The sequence below is a fragment of the Schistocerca serialis genome, chromosome 1 (assembly GCF_023864345.2).
Source record: "Schistocerca serialis cubense isolate TAMUIC-IGC-003099 chromosome 1, iqSchSeri2.2, whole genome shotgun sequence".
In the NCBI taxonomy this organism is placed as follows: domain Eukaryota; kingdom Metazoa; phylum Arthropoda; class Insecta; order Orthoptera; family Acrididae; genus Schistocerca; species Schistocerca serialis.
This window is the reverse complement of record NC_064638.1, coordinates 430,809,861-430,828,432: the sequence shown is the minus strand read 5'-3', so window position 1 is coordinate 430,828,432 and position 18,572 is coordinate 430,809,861. Positions and strand designations below refer to the sequence as shown.

The window sequence follows — 18,572 nt, the reverse complement described above, 5'->3', positions numbered from 1 at the left end:
TTATATCCTCTCTACTTCAACCATCATCAGTTATTTTGCTCCCCACATAGCAAAACTCCTTTACTACTTTAAATGTCTCATTTCCTAGTCTAATTCCCTCAGCATCACCCGACTTAATTCGACAACATTCCATTATCCTCATTTTACTTTTGTTGATGTTCATCTTATATCCTCCTTTCCACACATTGTCCATTCCGTTCAACTGCTCTTCCAAGTCCTTTGCTGTCTCTGACAGAATTACAATGTCATCGGCGAACCTCAACATTTTTATTTCTTCTCCATGGACTTTAATGCCTACTCTGAACTTTACTTTTGTTTCCTTTACTGCTTGCTCAATATACAGATTGAATAACATCGGGGACAGACTACAACCCTGTCTCACTCCCTTACCAACCACTGCTTCCCTTTCATGCCCCTCAACTCTTATAACTGCCATCTGGTTTCTGTACAAATTGTAAATAGCCTTTCGCTCCCTGTATTTTACCCCTGCTACCTATAGAATTTGAAAGAGAGTGTTCCAGTCGACATTGGCAAAATCTTTCTCTAAGTCTACAAATGCTAGAAACATAAGTTTGCCTTTCCTTAATCTATTTTCTAAGATAAGTTGTAGGGTCAGTATTGCCTCACGTGTTCCAACATTTCTACGGAATCCAAACTGATCTTCGCAGAGGTCGGCTTCTACCAGTTTTTCCATTCGTCTGTAAAGAATTTGCGTTAGTATTTTGCTGCTGTGACTTATTAAACTGATAGTTCAGTAATTTTCACATCTGTCAACACCTGCTTTTTTGGGATTGGAATTATTATATTTTTCTTGAAGTCTGAGGGTATTTCGCCTGTCTCATACATCTTGTTCACCAGATGGTAGAGTTTTGTCAGGACTGGCTCTCCCAAGGCTGTCAGTAGTTCCAATGGAATGTTGTCTACTCCAGGGGTCTTGTTTCGACTTAGGTCTTTCAGTGCTCTGTCAAACTCTTCACGCAGTATCATATCTCCCATTTCATCTTCATATATGTCCTCTTCCATTTCCATAATATTGTCCTCAAGAACATCGCCCTTGTATAGACCCTCCATATACTCCTTTCACCTTTCTGCTTTCCCTTCTTTGCTTAGAACTGGATTTCCATCTGAGCTCTTGATATTCATGTATGTGGTTATCTTTTCTCCAAAGGTCTCTTTAATTTTCCTGTAGGCAGTATCTGTCTTACCCCTAGTGATATATGCCTCTACATCCTTGCATTTGTCCTCTAGCCATCCCTGCTTAGCCATTTTGCACTTCCTGTCGATCTCATTTTTGAGACCTTTGTATTCCTTTTTGCCTGCTTCTATTTACTGCATTTTTATATTTTCTATTTTCATCAATTAAATTCAGTATTTCTTCTGTTACTCAAGGATTTCTACTAGCCCTCGTCTTTTTACCTACTAGGTCCTCTGCTGCGTTCACTACTTCATCTCTCAAAGCTACCCATTCTTCTTCTACTGTATTTCTTTCCCCCATTCCTGTCAATTGTTCCCTTATGATCTCCCTGAAACTCTGTGCAACCTCTGGTCCTTTCAGTTTATCCAGGTCCCATCTCCTTAAATTCCCACCTTTTTGCAGTTTCTTCAGTTTTAATCTACAGTTCATAACCAGTAGATTGTGGTCAGAGTCGACATCTGGCCCTGGAAATGTCTTACAATTTAAAACCTGGTTCCTAAATCTCTGTCTTACCATTATATAATCTATCTGAAACCTGTCAGTATCTCCAGGCTTCTTCCATGTATACAACCTTCTTTCATGATTCTTGAACCAAGTGTTAGCTATGATTAAGTTATGCTCTGTGCAAACTGTATTACAGGCTATGAAATAAAACAGCTACATGTAACAGGTAACACTGAAAAACATCACAAAACAATACTAGCATAATGTGATTGAACGGATTACGTACTATATCTAAAATCAGCAACCAAAAATTCACCACAAAAGTCTTTTAGCTTTAGGAAAAAAATTCATTGTTAAACAGTGTAGTTTGTAAATATGTAAAGCAAACTGGCTGAACTATGATGAACTAAAGACCCCCTGCCACTGTGAAAATGATGCCACTGCCATCTAGCAGTGCGATAACATAACTTCTAGGAATTGCAGTAGCTCTCGCGACTTGGTGCTGCAGTTAGGTGGCCTCCCACATATTTCTTGTACTGTTACGTAGCGAAGGATGCTTCATGGCAATGTTGCATGGCAGAGTGTGCTTCTTCAAAATTTTTGTGACAGTGGGTGCTTCATATCTACGGTTTTTCGGCACAGAGTGCTTTTTACTGAGGTTGCATTGCAAAGAGTGCTTTATACCATGTTGCGAAGCAAAGCGTGTCCCATTGTGTTTGTATATGGCATGGTGCTTTGTACCAATGCCACATGGTGGAGAATGCTTTGTTCCAATTTTGTGTGGCAGAGGCTGCTTCATGCCAATGTTTCACGGCAGATTATGCATCATACCAATGTTGCATGGCAGAAATTGGTTCGTAGCAATGTTATGTTGGGAAATGTGGGAAAATCTCACACAGAAAATGCAGTTCATGCTAGGTTGGCAACAGGCAGCTTGCAAGTGACCATAGTCCACAGCTTGTTCTGATCTCCATTGCAGTCAGATGGTGGTGTCCCCCAACAACAAAAGACTGCCATGAGGTCTGCACCAGACTTGTGGTGCAGCACTGCAGTAGGCACATTTTCTTGGCATTACTAGCACTGCAGTCAGTTGGGCAGCAAGGGGCTGTAGCCCAGAACTCGAACTGATCTCCGTTGCTGTCAGGTGGAGCACACTGTGGGGAGGTGGCCATAGTCCATAGCATAGTGCACTTCACCAATGCTACTAATACTTCCATCTGTCTATATGTCCAATGACAAGTCTTCCACTCCCACAAGCTCCCACCATGGCAGCCAGCCAGTCTTCAAATATTCCTCTATGACTGACTGCCTCACTCTGTATTAATACACTAACATACAACCATAAAAACCATAGTTTTAATATATCAATACTGTAACATTATATAGTCTGATAGTACCTTTATTTTTTAGAGCAGAGTACATGTCCAATGAGATAGAAAGTTGTAATAACAGATGTGTCACGACAATCTATAGTACCTAACAGCTAGTCAATATTGAATGCCATCAAATAAATAAAAGAAAACAAGAAAATACTAAACAGACATATATAACTACCACCAGCATATCACAGCAGTAATGATCCATGGCCTCACATGATAAACAAACATCCCTGCCCAATCAAACCTTTGAAACAACTGCAATCTTAAGGCTGTAGGCTGTGCGACAGCATCAGATGTGATAAAACTACTGACATGGTGGCTCCTATTGCAGATAGGCATCCTCATGAAAGCTGTCAGCAACAGCAACTGCAGTTCTGACAGTTTTATCATATATGACATGATCACACACCTGGAGGAATATAAGTGAAGCCAGAACCATGTTTGAACTGACGAAGCCATGCCTTCCTAGTTCTCTATAATGAGCTAGATGCTCTACGCAGTCCTGTGATCATAAAAATGGTACTATGGTGAGTATTCAATGTCCAGTAAGTTAATCAGCATGTCTCTATCCCACTGAATGCATGTTATACAACTGGAGTACCTCTGGCAATAATGTCTCATCTGACTTTAGCCCATACAACTGTTCACTGACCACAGAAATTCCTGTCAATCACTGGTGTTCATAGTCGTGAAGTGATTGAAGCTCTCCACCACACTGTCCATAGCAAATACAATGGACTGATGAGTCTTGTAGATCAGTAAAATTTTGGAGATGAAATATTTCAATCGTGTAGCACTGATAACTATTATGCCCCATTCAGAGCTGCAAGTTCATGTTGGCTTGCCAAAATAACTTGGTCCACCTTCAATGGAATTGAAAAGACAACAAGGTACCTCTGAGCATTTGTAAGCTGTTTAATGGTATGTAAATCTGATAGGCCCACTTCAATGTAACTTTTGTTATCTCCACAGTTACTTACTGACACCCACAATTACATAACCATGTTTAGTTGCACAAAAAAAGCTATTGACAGAGCCGAAAGGTTTATGAACAGGCCATGTGCAAGCAAGGCCACGCTTCCATAGTGAGACCATGGCTGGCTTGCACGGTATGACTCAGGCTTCACATCATTGTGGTGACCCCAACAATGGAAGACTGTCATCGGAGCTGCACCACACTAATGATGCAGCATGCAGTAAACACATTTTCTTTGCATTACTATCCTGTTACAGCACTGGTGTGCTAGCAAAGTTTCAACTTTGCATCGTTTATGCTGCAAATTAATCTATTTTTCTTACGGTGTAAAAAGCTGTTTTAATACTTGTGAAAAGAAAACAACTAGTTGACGCATTAACAGGTTGGAGGAAAGCTATAGCAAACATTCTCAACCAAGAGTTGGGAGATGTTATTATATGATGTCATATTCATTTGATGGGTACAATACCTGAAATTTTCACCCTTTAACGATTTGGGGGGGAAGAGGGGAGATGGAGGACGGAGGCAGTGGGGGCAGAGGAGGAGTATCTATTTTTGCTCCTCCTTTATCTTTGCTTGGTTTATCATTGTGGATCCTTCCTGTGTATCACGGAACCTTCCTGTTTTCTGAGGCAAACCTTAGAAATAAAAGTTTCAATTTTAATCAGTTCCTTTTGAGCATTCAGCCACGTCATTTTGAAACCAACAGCAACTATTAAAATTGATCTTTAGAGCGATCCTCTTCAGGGCAAGTAAACTGCTTGTTTTGGGGATGGTGTTATACCATCCTACTTTGGTTGTCATATGACAACTGATGTCACTATACAGGAACAGCACTGGACAGTTCAAAATCAAGATGCCTGTGGATGGATGGTTATACAGATGGTTATTTTCCTGTCCCACTCAGGCAGATGATTGGCAAGCAACAGTGAATCGGATGCTTGTCCCCAAGAGCTGTTTTTCTATAGCAAGACGACAGTGCCTCAGGGCAGTTCTCTTGGTGCTGCCGAAATAATTCAGTGCGCCATCAACATGAAAAGAGAAGGAAGTCTACAATTTAATGAAGGCCTGGCTACCAGCAATCCTGGTCCAATGGGCCATGTCTGGTCACTAGCCATGACTCGTCAGCAACAACAGAATTGCCGTGTGGTACTGAAATCTTGATGTTAGAAGACCCAGCCCATGAGTACAAGTTGGTTATTCTTGTTTTTTCACCAGACATCTCTCAGAGTGGGATTGGAAAATGGAATTCTGTACAATCATCCCTCCATGGGCATACTGTTTCTGAAATGTTCAATTAAGTTCCAGTACAGTGACATTGATTGTCACATAACAGTAACAGAAGGGAAGGGAAACCATCCCCAGAACCAGCAGTTTAGTTGCCTTGAAGAGGACCGCTGCAGAGATGACAAAAACGAATAGTTGTTCTTAGTTTCAAAATGATGTGGCTTAATGTGTAAAAGGATTTTTTTCAAATTCACACTGGCCAATAAAGCTTATGCACTTATATGAAGGTATTAACGTTTTTACAAGATCTGGTTACTAGCCATTTGTTTAACCCTCAACCTGGAGGATTGAGACTGATATCAGCCTTTGGGCCAAAATTCTACTCTGCACAGCAGTGTTTTTGGTTCTTCCCCACCCATTCTGGTCAGAACTCAGATTACTCCATTCCTCCCAACCAGAAATGTTGATATAAGAATTGCACTAAACACTGTTGTCATTACTGTTGTGATCTTCAGTACAAAGGTTGGTTTGAAGCAGTCTCCACACTAGTCTATCCTGCACAAGCCCTTTCATCTCTGCAATAACTATTCCAACCTGCAACCACTGAACTTGCTTATTGTATGCCTTGTTCTCCTTGTATCAATTTAAGTCCCCCCCCCCTCCCCCCTCATTATTTCCCTCCACTGCCAAACGGACAATTCCTTGATGTCCCTGAATGTGTCCTATCCGTTGATCCCTTCTTTTAGTCAAGTTGGGCTATAAATGTCTTATTTCTAATTAGATTCATTAACTCCCAATTAGATACTGAATGTACCCATTTAGTCTTCTGTATTATCTTGTATCAACAAGTTTCTATTTTCTTCTTGTCTAAACTGACTATCAACCACATTTCACTTCCACGCAAACCTAGATACAGGCCAGTGGCCATCAAAGTGGTTTATTTTTTTTTTTTTTTTTTTTTTTTTTTTTTTTTTTTTTTTTTTAAGAGCTAATAGTCACACTATGGGGAGGAATCTCAAGCAGCATATGTACCGGTCTTATTATTAACTGATAACGTACATAAAGTAGTATGTTATAACACCCTCAACAGACTAGCTATAGTAAGGGTGTGATAAGTTCGCCACCGGTAACAAAGTACTGATCGTTGAAGGTCGACACTATTTGGAACATTTGTTGACTGCGGTGTGCTTCAGATTTCTGACAACCTTTGTGATCTGACAGTTACTAGACTACAGTTACTTGGTGAAACGTTGTTTATTTTACTATGTGTGCAAATGACTTTGATTAATAATGGATTTATACTTCGATTTGAATGCACAGTTGAATACGAGACACCACCACAAAAGTGATAAATCATTTAAATGCCAGTTTTCTTCTACTCATTGCATTTAATTCAACTGTCCTTACTTCAAGTAAGTACTGCATTTGAAGGTAAATATCTCTTAATGCGCATTCACGAATTCGTGTTACTTGTGTTTGAAATGTAAACCATTAACAGGTGATCGGTACGAGTCGCGCTCGCCCCTGAGTTGTCAGTACCGCAAGACAAACAAAGAAACATTTCCCCTCTCACATCCTCTAACTGCGCAGTGGCCACATTACTTACCACTATGCTTCTGAGGTAAGCGGCCAGCTTAAATCAGCTGACAGCCGAATTCACCAACGTCAGTTAAAACGAAGCACATCATAAAATATTACTGTTTCTGTACGTGTTTTTGTTTCTTATTGACCAGGTAAACTAGATTTTTACGAAACTCTTGTCATTTGCTGACGTTTCTGGATTCCGAAGTTAGTTGCTAGATGCTTATAACTATAAAATCGAGCTGAGAACAGCGGGCCGCAAGAATACTTGATTGGGCCCCCAGTTTGACGACCACTGATCTACACAAATAGGTGTGTCTCCAGAAAGGAATTCTCAGCATTTAAGAAATGTTCTAGATTAGTTAGATTAGATTAATACTAGTTCCATTGATCATGAATACGATATTTCGTAATGATGTGGAACGAGTCGAATTAATAATAACCAATTCCGTTTTTACTGAAATGATATCCTTGCTATTGCCAGAACACATGTTATAATTATGCTCTCCACTTCGGTCTCAACAACTTATTTTGCTACCCAAATATCAAAACGCGTCCACTACCTTTAGTGTCTCAATTCCTAAACTAGTTCTATCAGCATGGCCTGATTTTACTCGATTATAGTCCATTGGCGTTGTTTTACTTTCTTTGATGTTCACCTTATACCCTCTTTTCTAGGCACTGTTCATTTCGTTCAAATGCTTTTCTCAGCTTTTTACCGTCTGTAACAGAGATATAATGTCGTCTACAGACCTCAAAGTTTTAATTTCTTCTCCCTAAACTATAAGTGCCTTTCGAAATTTCTCCTCGGTTTCCTTCACAGCTTACTCAGTGCACAAACTGAGCAAGATCGGGGATATGCTATACCATGTGTCACTTCCTTCTCAACTACTGCTTCCATCTGAAAAGCTTCGTGTAAATAATTCAAGTCAGTATTTTGCAACCATGTCTTATGAAACTGATGGTTCGATAGTATTCACACCTGCAGTATCTGCCCTTTTTGGAACTGGAATTATTACATTCTGACTGAAGTATGAGGGTCTGTCGCCAGGTGAAACATTTCTGTGATAACCGGCTGTATCTAGGATCTCAATAATTTCGAGGCAATGTCGTCTACTGCAGGTGCCCTTTTTCCACTTAGGTCTTTCAATGCACTGTCAAATTCTTCCCGCAATACCGTATCTCCAATCTCATTTTCGACTACCTCTTCCCTTTCTATAGTACAGTCATCAAGTTCAATTCCTTTGTATGGGCCTTCTATTATTCATTTCATCCGCCTTTCAACTTTTTGATCTTTGCCCGATACTGGGTTATTAGCTCAGCTCTTGATATTCATACGGTGCTTCTCTTTTCTCCTGAAGATGAGAATCATTACAATCAGTAAATAACGCAAAAACGAAAAGTGAAGGAGAATGAGGAGAAGAACTGTTGATTCTGATACAGTTTGTGCGACTGTCTGCCTAGTGCCAAAACGCAAGTAATGTTTAATTACAGTACACATTCTATAGCTTTTTACATAAAGTGGACTGTTCGTGAGCTTGACGGCGGCCACAGCGTGGAGCAGGTCTATAGAGGACAACAGCACCGCCCGCCGCATGGTGCGTCCAGACTCGCGAATCCCAGGCCCGCGGTACGAGAAGGCGGCTTCGCCTTCCGTGTGACGCTTATCGGCAGCAGGCGGGTCTAATAATAGGAGAGCAAGTCTCCATCGCCGCTCCCGCGCCGGAGACCGAAGGCTGGGGCGCATTCGGGGCGCGACCCTCCCGCAAGCTGGATGGACGCGGCCGGAGCTCCCAGTAAGGTGAGTCGCTCGCTGTACTACCCGCTAATCTGAGTCCTGCAGGGCAGCAATATGTGCAGGGAAATTCTAATCATAACCGGCTATTACCGTTTAACGCATGGGTTCCCAGCCTGCAGGCCGCATGCGGTCCAAAGCCAGTATCAATGCTGCCCAAAAAGTGGGCATCCATCACATATTTGGTAAAAATTAAAAAAAAAATTCCATAAAATTCTGTTTATGTTAAGTTAAGGTACACTGAATATTTTCGGTTTGAAATTCCCGCCACACAGTGTTATTCTATCATTGGTCTACATCTTTTTTGTGCTAAGCAGTTATTGTTAGTGTCAAGTATATTATGTGCGGCCCAAAAATACTCGTCTTCTTCCAGTGTGGGACAGGTAAGCTAAAAGGTTGGATACCCATGGTTTGACGCAAAGCGATACATCAATAAGAATTACTGAGAATTAAACAGAAAGTTCAAAATTTCGATCGGTGTGCAAGTGCTGTGAATCGGAAGCTGACGCGCTCCACGACAATGCTGGAAGCCGCAGAGGAAGAAACAATTACTGCACGTCTCATATTTAGCGATGAGGTAACCTCATACGCGAGTGGCAACGTTAACCGGCACAACACTCTAATGCGGCTTACAGAAAAGCCTTCGTATGTAACTGAAGATCGGCGTGACTCACCGAAAATTACTGCGTTCTGCGATGTCAGTACAAAAACTGTTCTGTCAATTTTTCTTCACTGAGTTATGCGTTTCAGCAAACGTTTACCTGGATATGCTAGAGCAATGGCAGATTTGACAGGTTGATACGGTTTCTTTGCATTACATCTTTCAGCAAGATGTAGCACCACAACGCTAGGGTATAGACTTTCGCACTTTTTTAAATCAATACCTTCCAAACAGCTGGATCGGTCGTACTGGATATGAGGACGCTGTGTTCTGCTCTTGGCTACATAGATCTCCTGAACTGAAATCTACGGATGTCTTTTAAGGGGTTTACGTGGAAGACCTTGTGTATGTGTCTCCGTTGCCGAAAACAATTCCAGAACTCAAAATGCGCATTTCTATTGCGCTCACGTTGCTGAAACTATAAAAGGATGCAAAATATATGGCGTAAAATGGCTTATCGTTTAGGATGTCGTCCGCGTGACGAAACTGAGTCATACATACAACCTATTAAGTATGAAAATAAATTAACTTTCTTTTACATTGTCTCTAGTACTTATCGAAGAATCACTATGCATTAAATAGTTACAGTAATTTGTAATCGCAATATTCATGTTGAATTAACTTGTACAACCGTTGACAAACATACACTTTCTAGTATTAAATGCGTTGTAGAATTTGTAAGCACCTTCATTCCTTCACGGAGCTTTCACAGATATCACGTGTGCACAGTTTCACCGCAATAATTGTTGTTGTAAAGTGGAAACGACAGAAAATTAGTAGAAGACTGATCACTTTGGCTAGACACAGAAATTAACTCATAGGATCAGCCAACTCTACAGGAAATTGTACGAACCGAGTCGTCAGACACCAAAATTCGTATCAATAACTGCTTTGACCAAAACGATCCGTTGAGGAGTTACAGGATTCGGTTTTTCGTCGCCGTGGGACTCCGAAAGACTCGCGAGTCTCATAGAACGGTGCGAACATCGCCTTACGCCGTATCTGATCTGTAGAGCTGAGAAAGAAGGCTGTAAGTCTGCAAATGTGGCAGTCAATTGTAGTGTGTGGACCTGGCCGATGCATGGCAAACTGTATGTAGGAGGGTATTGTGCGTCAACGAAATGAAGTAGAGCGAAAATCCAGCGACATATCTCCTAATTCAAGATAGGCCACTGGGTTTGGACGCAGGTGCACATCTAAACATTTCAGACAACTTTATGACTCCCAAATTCCGACAAGAGTTTGGCATCATCAGACCTTAACTGTATCTGCATCATCAAACTGCCATCTACCACCAACGACCAGTGGATCGTAGTTTAGAGTGATCATTGGATTTGTTGAAAATGGATACTCAAAGTCGCTAATAGTATTCCATCGATCACATGTAGAGAAGTTAGTGGAAAGTGAAAATAAGTCAAAGATGTACATTTAGTTTAAGTACCAGACAATAAAATTACTTAACATTACGGACGATTATTTTAGATTTGTGTGAAGTTACTCACGGAAAAAATCCTTGAATTCAGTCTCAAACTCCATCGAATTACCAATAACACATTTTAAAGAGCGAGATGGCGCAGTGGTTAGCACATCGGACTCGCATTCGGAAGGACGATGGTTCAGATCTCCGTCCGGTCAACCAAGTTTAGGTTTCCAGCAATTTCTCTAAATCGCTTGTAGGCAAATGCCGGGATACATACTATGAAATGACTCGGCAGATTTCCTTTCCCATTCTTCCATAATATCATACTGTACTTTGTCTCTAAAAACTTCGTTGTCGACTGACATTAAACACTAATATTCCCTCCTTCCTTATAAATCATATAATATAGTCAGACAGACTGATGAATACATGTATACCCATCTATCTTATGCCTTTCTGCACTGTCGTTAACTCTCGAAGTGTTTGTAGAAGTTGTTTTTTGGTTCTAATGTTACGGTAATATTTTTTGCTAGTTTTTGAGAAAAAAATTATTGGCAACAATATTGGACATTAATTATTATTATATATGCAATTGTCGAAATATCAAACTTTTTGAAGAGATCCCTGCAAGACGTCGTACTACTAACACCAGATATAATTCTTATAACACGTTTCTGTATTCCGAAAACAATTTTCTTTAGTTTCCTTTGAGTTGGGTTTCAAAGAAGATTCCATAACTAATTAGTGAATGGACATATTCAGTAAAACCAGTTTATTCATTTCTAAATCACCTATAACCGTAATCATGAAAACAGATGAACTAAGATACTTCAGTTGTGGTATGGCGAATGAATAGTCATTTGGAGGCCAATCAGTCAGTGTCCTGAAAGCTGAGTTGCTCCACGAGTTAACTGTGAGTATGAACGGTATATTTTCAATACAAAAAAGGTTCAAAACAGTATCAAACTGAATTTTGTAACGTAATAAACTCTTTTTTATATCATTTCCAGCTCCACTAGTTCTGTTAGCATTGCTTTAATAGCAATAATTTTTGTCGAGGATGATAGTAAGTTTCCAATTCCAACGAAGGTCGACTTGCTTAGTCGATCTACTTCCGGCTCTTGATTATTATACTGATGTCGATTGTATTACATGGTTGTTCTGGCCTGGAATTATTTTTAGGAGCGCAGTAACTAAACCATATTTTTTTTCATAATATTTCCTTCAGAGTGAGCAGACAAATTGAAGCTGCAGCACTAGTTTCGACACGGGGATCGTGTTACTGCTTATGCGGTCACAGATATTTATTTATTTGTCCATATAAATCTCTTTTTCAGTACATATATCGTACACAGGATATTGGCCAGAAAACCTTTTTATCTATTGGTTTTACAAACATCAAACATACATCATTTAAATTTTTATAACAAATTGGATCTATATAGTTAATAATTACAAATTTTTTTAAATACAGTATATTTCTAACTTATTTCGACAATTAAAGATACAAATTATATTTTTTTCTTGCGTACGATACTGTGAGATTGAATAGTATTAATTTTTCAGAAGATAGGCTGCCACAGACTTTTTAAAGCTCTTTAGTTTAGGAAGAGATTTTATTTGCCTTTGTCATCCGTTGTACACAAGCGCCAGAGACACTGATCGGCGGCAAAACGTATGCATAAATTGAAACTGTGGCTGCGCGGTCGATCCTTGTTGGGATATTGACGTATTAGTATGAAATACGGGTCAACTGAAGAGTGGGACACAATTCGTCGGCTTTGATCAATGACTTCATAGTTTACTCATAGATATTAATGTCTTTGTTAGACATTATGTACTATTTTTGTCGCTCTATTAATTTAAACCATTTGCTCGTTCCATTTCATTCGGTACTTATTTTCATTCTTAGTGAGTTTGAGATATTTTGGATTAATTGTTTTTCATTCTGGACAATATTTACTTTTTGATTTTCGTTTGTAGGTATGGAGTTATCTATTCCCATGAATATGGAAGACTTGAAGCAGGATTCGTCAACTGCAGTACGGAATACAAATTTTACAGTTGTCGCTTTTTTTCTCCTTCGATAGCACTAGTGTTACTACGATATTTTTCAGTTTATACTAGAACTATCGAAGGCGAAAAGACCGACATATAAAAAAATTGTACCCCCTACTTCAGTTGACCAATATAGGCAAACTGAAGAATAGGATGTTAGTGCTAGCAAAGACGAAAAGAGCGACATACGTAACACTGGCATCTGTATCTCAGTTGAACCACGAACCCTGTTCTTCAGTTGACTTATGTAGTTGGTCTATATAGGTCAACTGAAATATGGGGTACAAATTTTATGTATGTCGCTTTTTTTCGCCTTCGCGTAGTTTAGTACCCCACTCTTTCGTTGACGTATTTAGTCAGCAGAAGTATGGGATATAAATTTTACGTATGTCAGTCTTTTTGTCTTCGCTAGGACTAGTATCAACTGAAGAATAGGATGCCATTAATAGCGGAGGCGAAAAAAGCAACACCTGTAAAAATTGTATCCTGTACTTCAGCTGACCTACATAGGTCATCTGAAGAATAGAACGCAGTGGCTAGCGAAGGGAAAAAAGTCAAAATACGTTAACTTTGTATCCCGTACTGCAGTTAACCTATATAGATCAGCTGAGTTTCGGGGTACAACCTACATATGTCAACTGATGTATTCCATACTAACGTTACTTCTGTCCCTTTTTTCATTCTTTTTTGCACTATTATCCTATTTCTCAGTTGAGCTATATACACTCCTGGAAATGGAAAAAAGAATACATTGACACCGGTGTGTCAGACCCACCATACTTGCTCCGGACACTGCGAGAGGGCTGTACAAGCAATGATCACACGCACGGCACAGCGGACACACCAGGAACCGCGGTGTTGGCCGTCGAATGGCGCTAGCTGCGCAGCATTTGTGCACCGCCGCCGTCAGTGTCAGCCAGTTTGCCGTGGCATACGGAGCTCCATCGCAGTCTTTAACACTGGTAGCATGCCGCGACAGCGTGGACGTGAACCGTATGTGCAGTTGACGGACTTTGAGCGAGGGCGTATAGTGGGCATACGGGAGGCCGGGTGGACGTACCGCCGAATTGCTCAACACGTGGGGCGTGAGGTCTCCACAGTACATCGATGTTGTCGCCAGTGGTCGGCGGAAGGTGCACGTGCCCGTCGACCTGGGACCGGACCGCAGCGACGCACGGATGCACGCCAAGACCGTAGGATCCTACGCAGTGCCGTAGGGGACCGCACCGCCACTTCCCAGCAAATTAGGGACACTGTTGCTCCTGGGGTACCGGCGAGGACCATTCGCAACCGTCTCCATGAAGATGGGCTACGGTCCCGCACACCGTTAGGCCGTCTTCCGCTCACGCCCCAACATCGTGCAGCCCGCCTCCAGTGGTGTCGCGACAGGCGTGAATGGAGGGGCGAATGGAGACGTGTCGTCTTCAGCGATGAGAGTCGCTTCTGCCTTGGTGCCAATGATGGTCGTATGCGTGTTTGGCGCCGTGCAGGTGAGCGCCACAATCAGGACTGCATACGACCGAGGCACACAGGGCCAACACCCGGCATCATGGTGTGGGGAGCGATCTCCTACACTGGCCGTACACCACTGGTGATCGTCGAGGGGACACTGAATAGTGCACGGTACATCCAAACCGTCATCGAACCCATCGTTCTACCATTCCTAGACCGGCAAGGGAACTTGCTGTTCCAACAGGACAATGCACGTCCGCATGTATCCCGTGCCACCCAACGTGCTCTAGAAGGTGTAAGTCAACTACCCTGGCCAGCAAGATCTCCGGATCTGTCCCCCATTGAGCATGTTTGGGACTGGATGAAGCGTCGTCTCACGCGGTCTGCACGTCCAGCACGAACGCTGGTCCAACTGAGGCGCCAGGTGGAAATGGCATGGCAAGCCGTTCCACAGGACTACATCCAGCATCTCTACGATCGTCTCCATGGGAGAATAGCAGCCTGCATTGCTGCGAAAGGTGGATATACACTGTACTAGTGCCGACATTGTGCCTGCTCTGTTGCCTGTGTCTATGTGCCTGTGGTTCTGTCAGTGTGATCATGTGATGTATCTGACCCCAGGAATGTGTCAATAAAGTTTCCCCTTCCTGGGACAATGAATTCACGGTGTTCTTATTTCAATTTCCAGGAGTGTAGGTCAAGTGAAGAACACGATACCATGTTTTTAGGACGTTTGTTACGGACTTCATCAGCAGCCCCTGCTAACTACTACCATTAATAACGTGGTGTCGCGTGTTGCAGACGCGTACTTACGTCGTCAGAAAGTAGAGTTTCCCCAAGTGCCACAATTCTACTTTCTTTGGACAATGCTTCATATACCAAAGCACTTTTCAAATTTTTACAAGCTGCCAAGATATCTTTGTAATAGTAACCCAGAACTTGGGGCTATATTAGCTGTTATGTTAATATGTGTTTTATATGTATAGTTATTTCAATTTATGCTCTCGACGGTTCTATTTCTACCGCTCCTATTTTTCGTACTGTCTGTTAACTCGTGGTGCCTTGCAAAATTGACAGACAGCATGTTCAACACAATCGTTAAATGTATACGTGTGTCTTTATTTACATTTATGCCACTACAACAGCGTCAATCGTTAACGTTGCTATACATGTACGACTGTTATGTCATCAATTTATGTGGTACTACTTATATCATATTTTTCTTTTAGCTGGCTAAATGGTCACTAACTGCTGGAGGCCAAATAAATAATCTCTCTCCTAATTTTTGGCAACCTTCACCTCTTGGCTCCAAATTTTTCCGTTTCATTTTGTAATTGTTATTAATGAGGCAAGACTATGAATAAACTTTCTGTTCTGTAGAAGTCCAGTCTTCTTTTTTGTCGGGTTCCGTAGTCTGTATTTCTTTGAACATACCGGTACTGATTTAAGTTGTACATATTTATTTATGGATCAAATGGTTCAAATGGCTCTGAGCACTATGGGACTTAACTGCTGAGGTCATCAGTCCCCTAGAAGGTAGAACTACTTAAACCTAACTAACCTAAGGACATCACACACATCCAAGGCCGAGGCAGGATTCGAACCTGCGACCGTAGCGGTCGCGCGGTTCCAGGCTGTAGCGCCTAGAACCGCTCGGCCACGCCGGCCGGCTATTTATGGATCATGGAAGGGTCTTAAAATTTGATATGTTCTTCAACACATAGTTCCAAATTTCAATTTCAGTCCTGCCAATTCTTGTCTTGTTTTTGCTGCATTTCTTCCGCATAGCCATTATCATTAGGCCTGTACAATAGATAAGCAGTCTGGGAATGGTGTATTTATTTTATATATAAGATGTTCTTTGGCGAAGGGTTTCTGTTTCCTTGGTAGTATTAAAACATTTAAAAAAAATTGTGTTTAGGCCAGGCACGTGGTCTTATCATTGCACGACGAGAATCACTTAATATTGTATTATGTGCTCCCGTTGGTATTCAGAGAAATAGCAGTCATAGGAGTCGGAGATGACAGAATCAGGCGCAAAGAGATCTACAAGAGTGTCTAGAGGCACTACTTCCCACAGCTGCTGAAGGATAGCTAGGGTACAATTTTTGTAGCTAAAAGGGTAACCGAGGTGGTCCTCTTCGGTTCCAGAGAGACTGCTAGCAAATATTCTTCAGATCACAAAGTTGCTCCCACTGTATGCGTTCTCTCAGCAATGGTTGTGGAGCGTTTGTTCTTTGACGTTTCTCATCAGACTCACTGAAGTCCACCCGTCCTATGGTGTAGCAAACGTGGATCATAGGAGATGGCGCTGCAGTGGTTCAAGTTACCATGGATGCAGACAACATTCGTCTGCTCCAGAATCAAAGACCAGCCTACAGTCTCCTCTGTTTATTTGTTCTGCACAGTGTTCACGTTGGAATTCCGTAGTTTCCACTACGGTTATTCGGCATCGTGCCGTCGGTTTATTCACCATAGACTTTGACCCTCATCCACGCCTCAAAAGGCAGGCTGCAGAGTAAAGATGTAGATGTTCTGTCGTGTTGTGTGTAATTCATCTCCATACTCACCGAAATCTTCTCCGTAGAAACAACATTGGTGTTACTTTTGACCATCGTGGGGATGCAAAAATGACTGATGTGAAAATAAGAGAGCGCGGAAATGAAAAACATCTTTTACATTCGATAGATAACAGGTCACTGGGGCCTAATATGGTCAGGGCCAATTTAAGTCCCAAGAGACAGAAGCAGCCACTTGGGGTGCCAAGCTAAAAGTGCGCCAGAAGCGCTACAATTGTTAGGATTTCCATATATGGCGCATCACAATTATTCGCGACCACTTGGGGCGCCAAACTGAGAGGCGCTAAGGACGCCGCCATGCAAGGTTTGTATGCGAACACAGTGCGTATTACAGATAGTAGCAGAAACTAACACGAGTGGAAATGTTCGATGCAAAAAGGGGTGGGAGGGAGTACCAAATGATAAGTCCCTTGAATGTAAAAATGTTCTTCAGGCAATCATGGATACGAGTCCCGTTAGATTTTGTTGTATAGAATATGCCCAAGAACTGATCCCTCTTGCAGCAACGCTGTACAGTAGCGGCTGGAAATAAAATAAGAAACAATAACTCGCTGTGGCACTGCAGCTCACGGAAAAGGCGCCCCTCCAGCTTCCATCTGGTCCAGCGAGCGAGGTGGGCGGCAGCAATTGATATTGCTGTACTGACATCCACATTTACGTTAACCGTGGTTACGCAAAGTCTTCAAGGAAAATGTCGGTATGGCTCCTGTGAAAAGGGCACAGCTGATATCCTTTCCCAACCCGGGCCTGTGTTCTCTTGTTAGCCCTTCGATGACGTAATGTTAAACACTCGTTTTCTTTTGTTCTTTCGGGATGCGAGGACAGAAGTCGGTGCCTCTATCGGCAGAAATAAACGCAGGTCTCATATAGGTCAAAATGGCCTCGAAACACTCTAACCGGCAAAACACGAACACAACAATATTGATTCGTCATCAAGAAAAAAAATATGGAAACAATTTCTCAAAAGTTTCCATTTTTGGAGAAAGAGCAACTGGTAATCGAATGTAGTAGCCCATTTAACACTCATTTGTCACTGAAAGTCGGAAGCAGACCATTTTTCGGTTGCCTGTGACAACAATAAGGAAATTTAGTATGACTAACTCGCATTTCAAGATTCCTGGTTAGCGAACCTATCCTGAAATTAAGAAAAATCTGTTATTTCCAATACTGGTTAAAAAGAAGGTAAGGTATATACCTATAAGCTTTACATTCTGAAACAACCACGTGATGTTATGTGGCATGGATTCTCCTATCACATCTAAGGAATATCAGTACATTCAACGATAAGTATTTTCAAAAGAACTAGCTCCTTCGGGACTCTGCATCTCCCGTTCGTACGTAATCATACACATCTGGATGCAAAGTAAGTAAAAAAAAGTTCAAATGGCTCTGAGCACTATGGGACTTAACGTCTGGGGTCATCAGTCCCTTAGACTTAGAACTACTTAAACCTAGCTAACCTAAGGACATCACACACATCAATGCCCGAGGCAGGATTCGAACCTGCGACCGTAGCAGCAGAGCGGTTCCGGACTGAAGCGCCTAGAACCGCTCGGCCACCCCAGCCGGCAACAGAGAATAGTTCTACTGAGTTCTTCATACAGGGTGGTGAGAAACGGCCTGGAAAGCTTGTAAGGGTGTTGCGGAGGAGGTTGTGCAGAGAAATAAGTGGTAAGAAAAAAATTCGATAAGTTACGCCGTTTCCGAGCTAGGAGATATTGAAATTAGCTAATCAGGTCGTCGCGTGCGCAAATTGAAGCAGCCTACCGGAGGCAGTGTCACCAAACGCTGTCTTCGTTTGGTTT

The 18,572-nt window shown here is 41.8% G+C and overlaps 1 protein-coding gene across 1 annotated transcript in view; it reads left to right on the top strand.

The window, feature by feature from the left end:
• The first annotated feature begins 8,564 nt into the window (after positions 1-8,564).
• LOC126481411 (transient receptor potential channel pyrexia-like) overlaps positions 8,565-18,572 on the top strand; it is a 202,319-nt gene continuing 192,311 nt past the window's right edge. The window contains exon 1 of the mRNA XM_050105187.1: positions 8,565-8,598. The gene's annotated coding sequence lies outside the window, so the exon portion shown is untranslated. The remainder of the gene's footprint in view (positions 8,599-18,572) is intronic.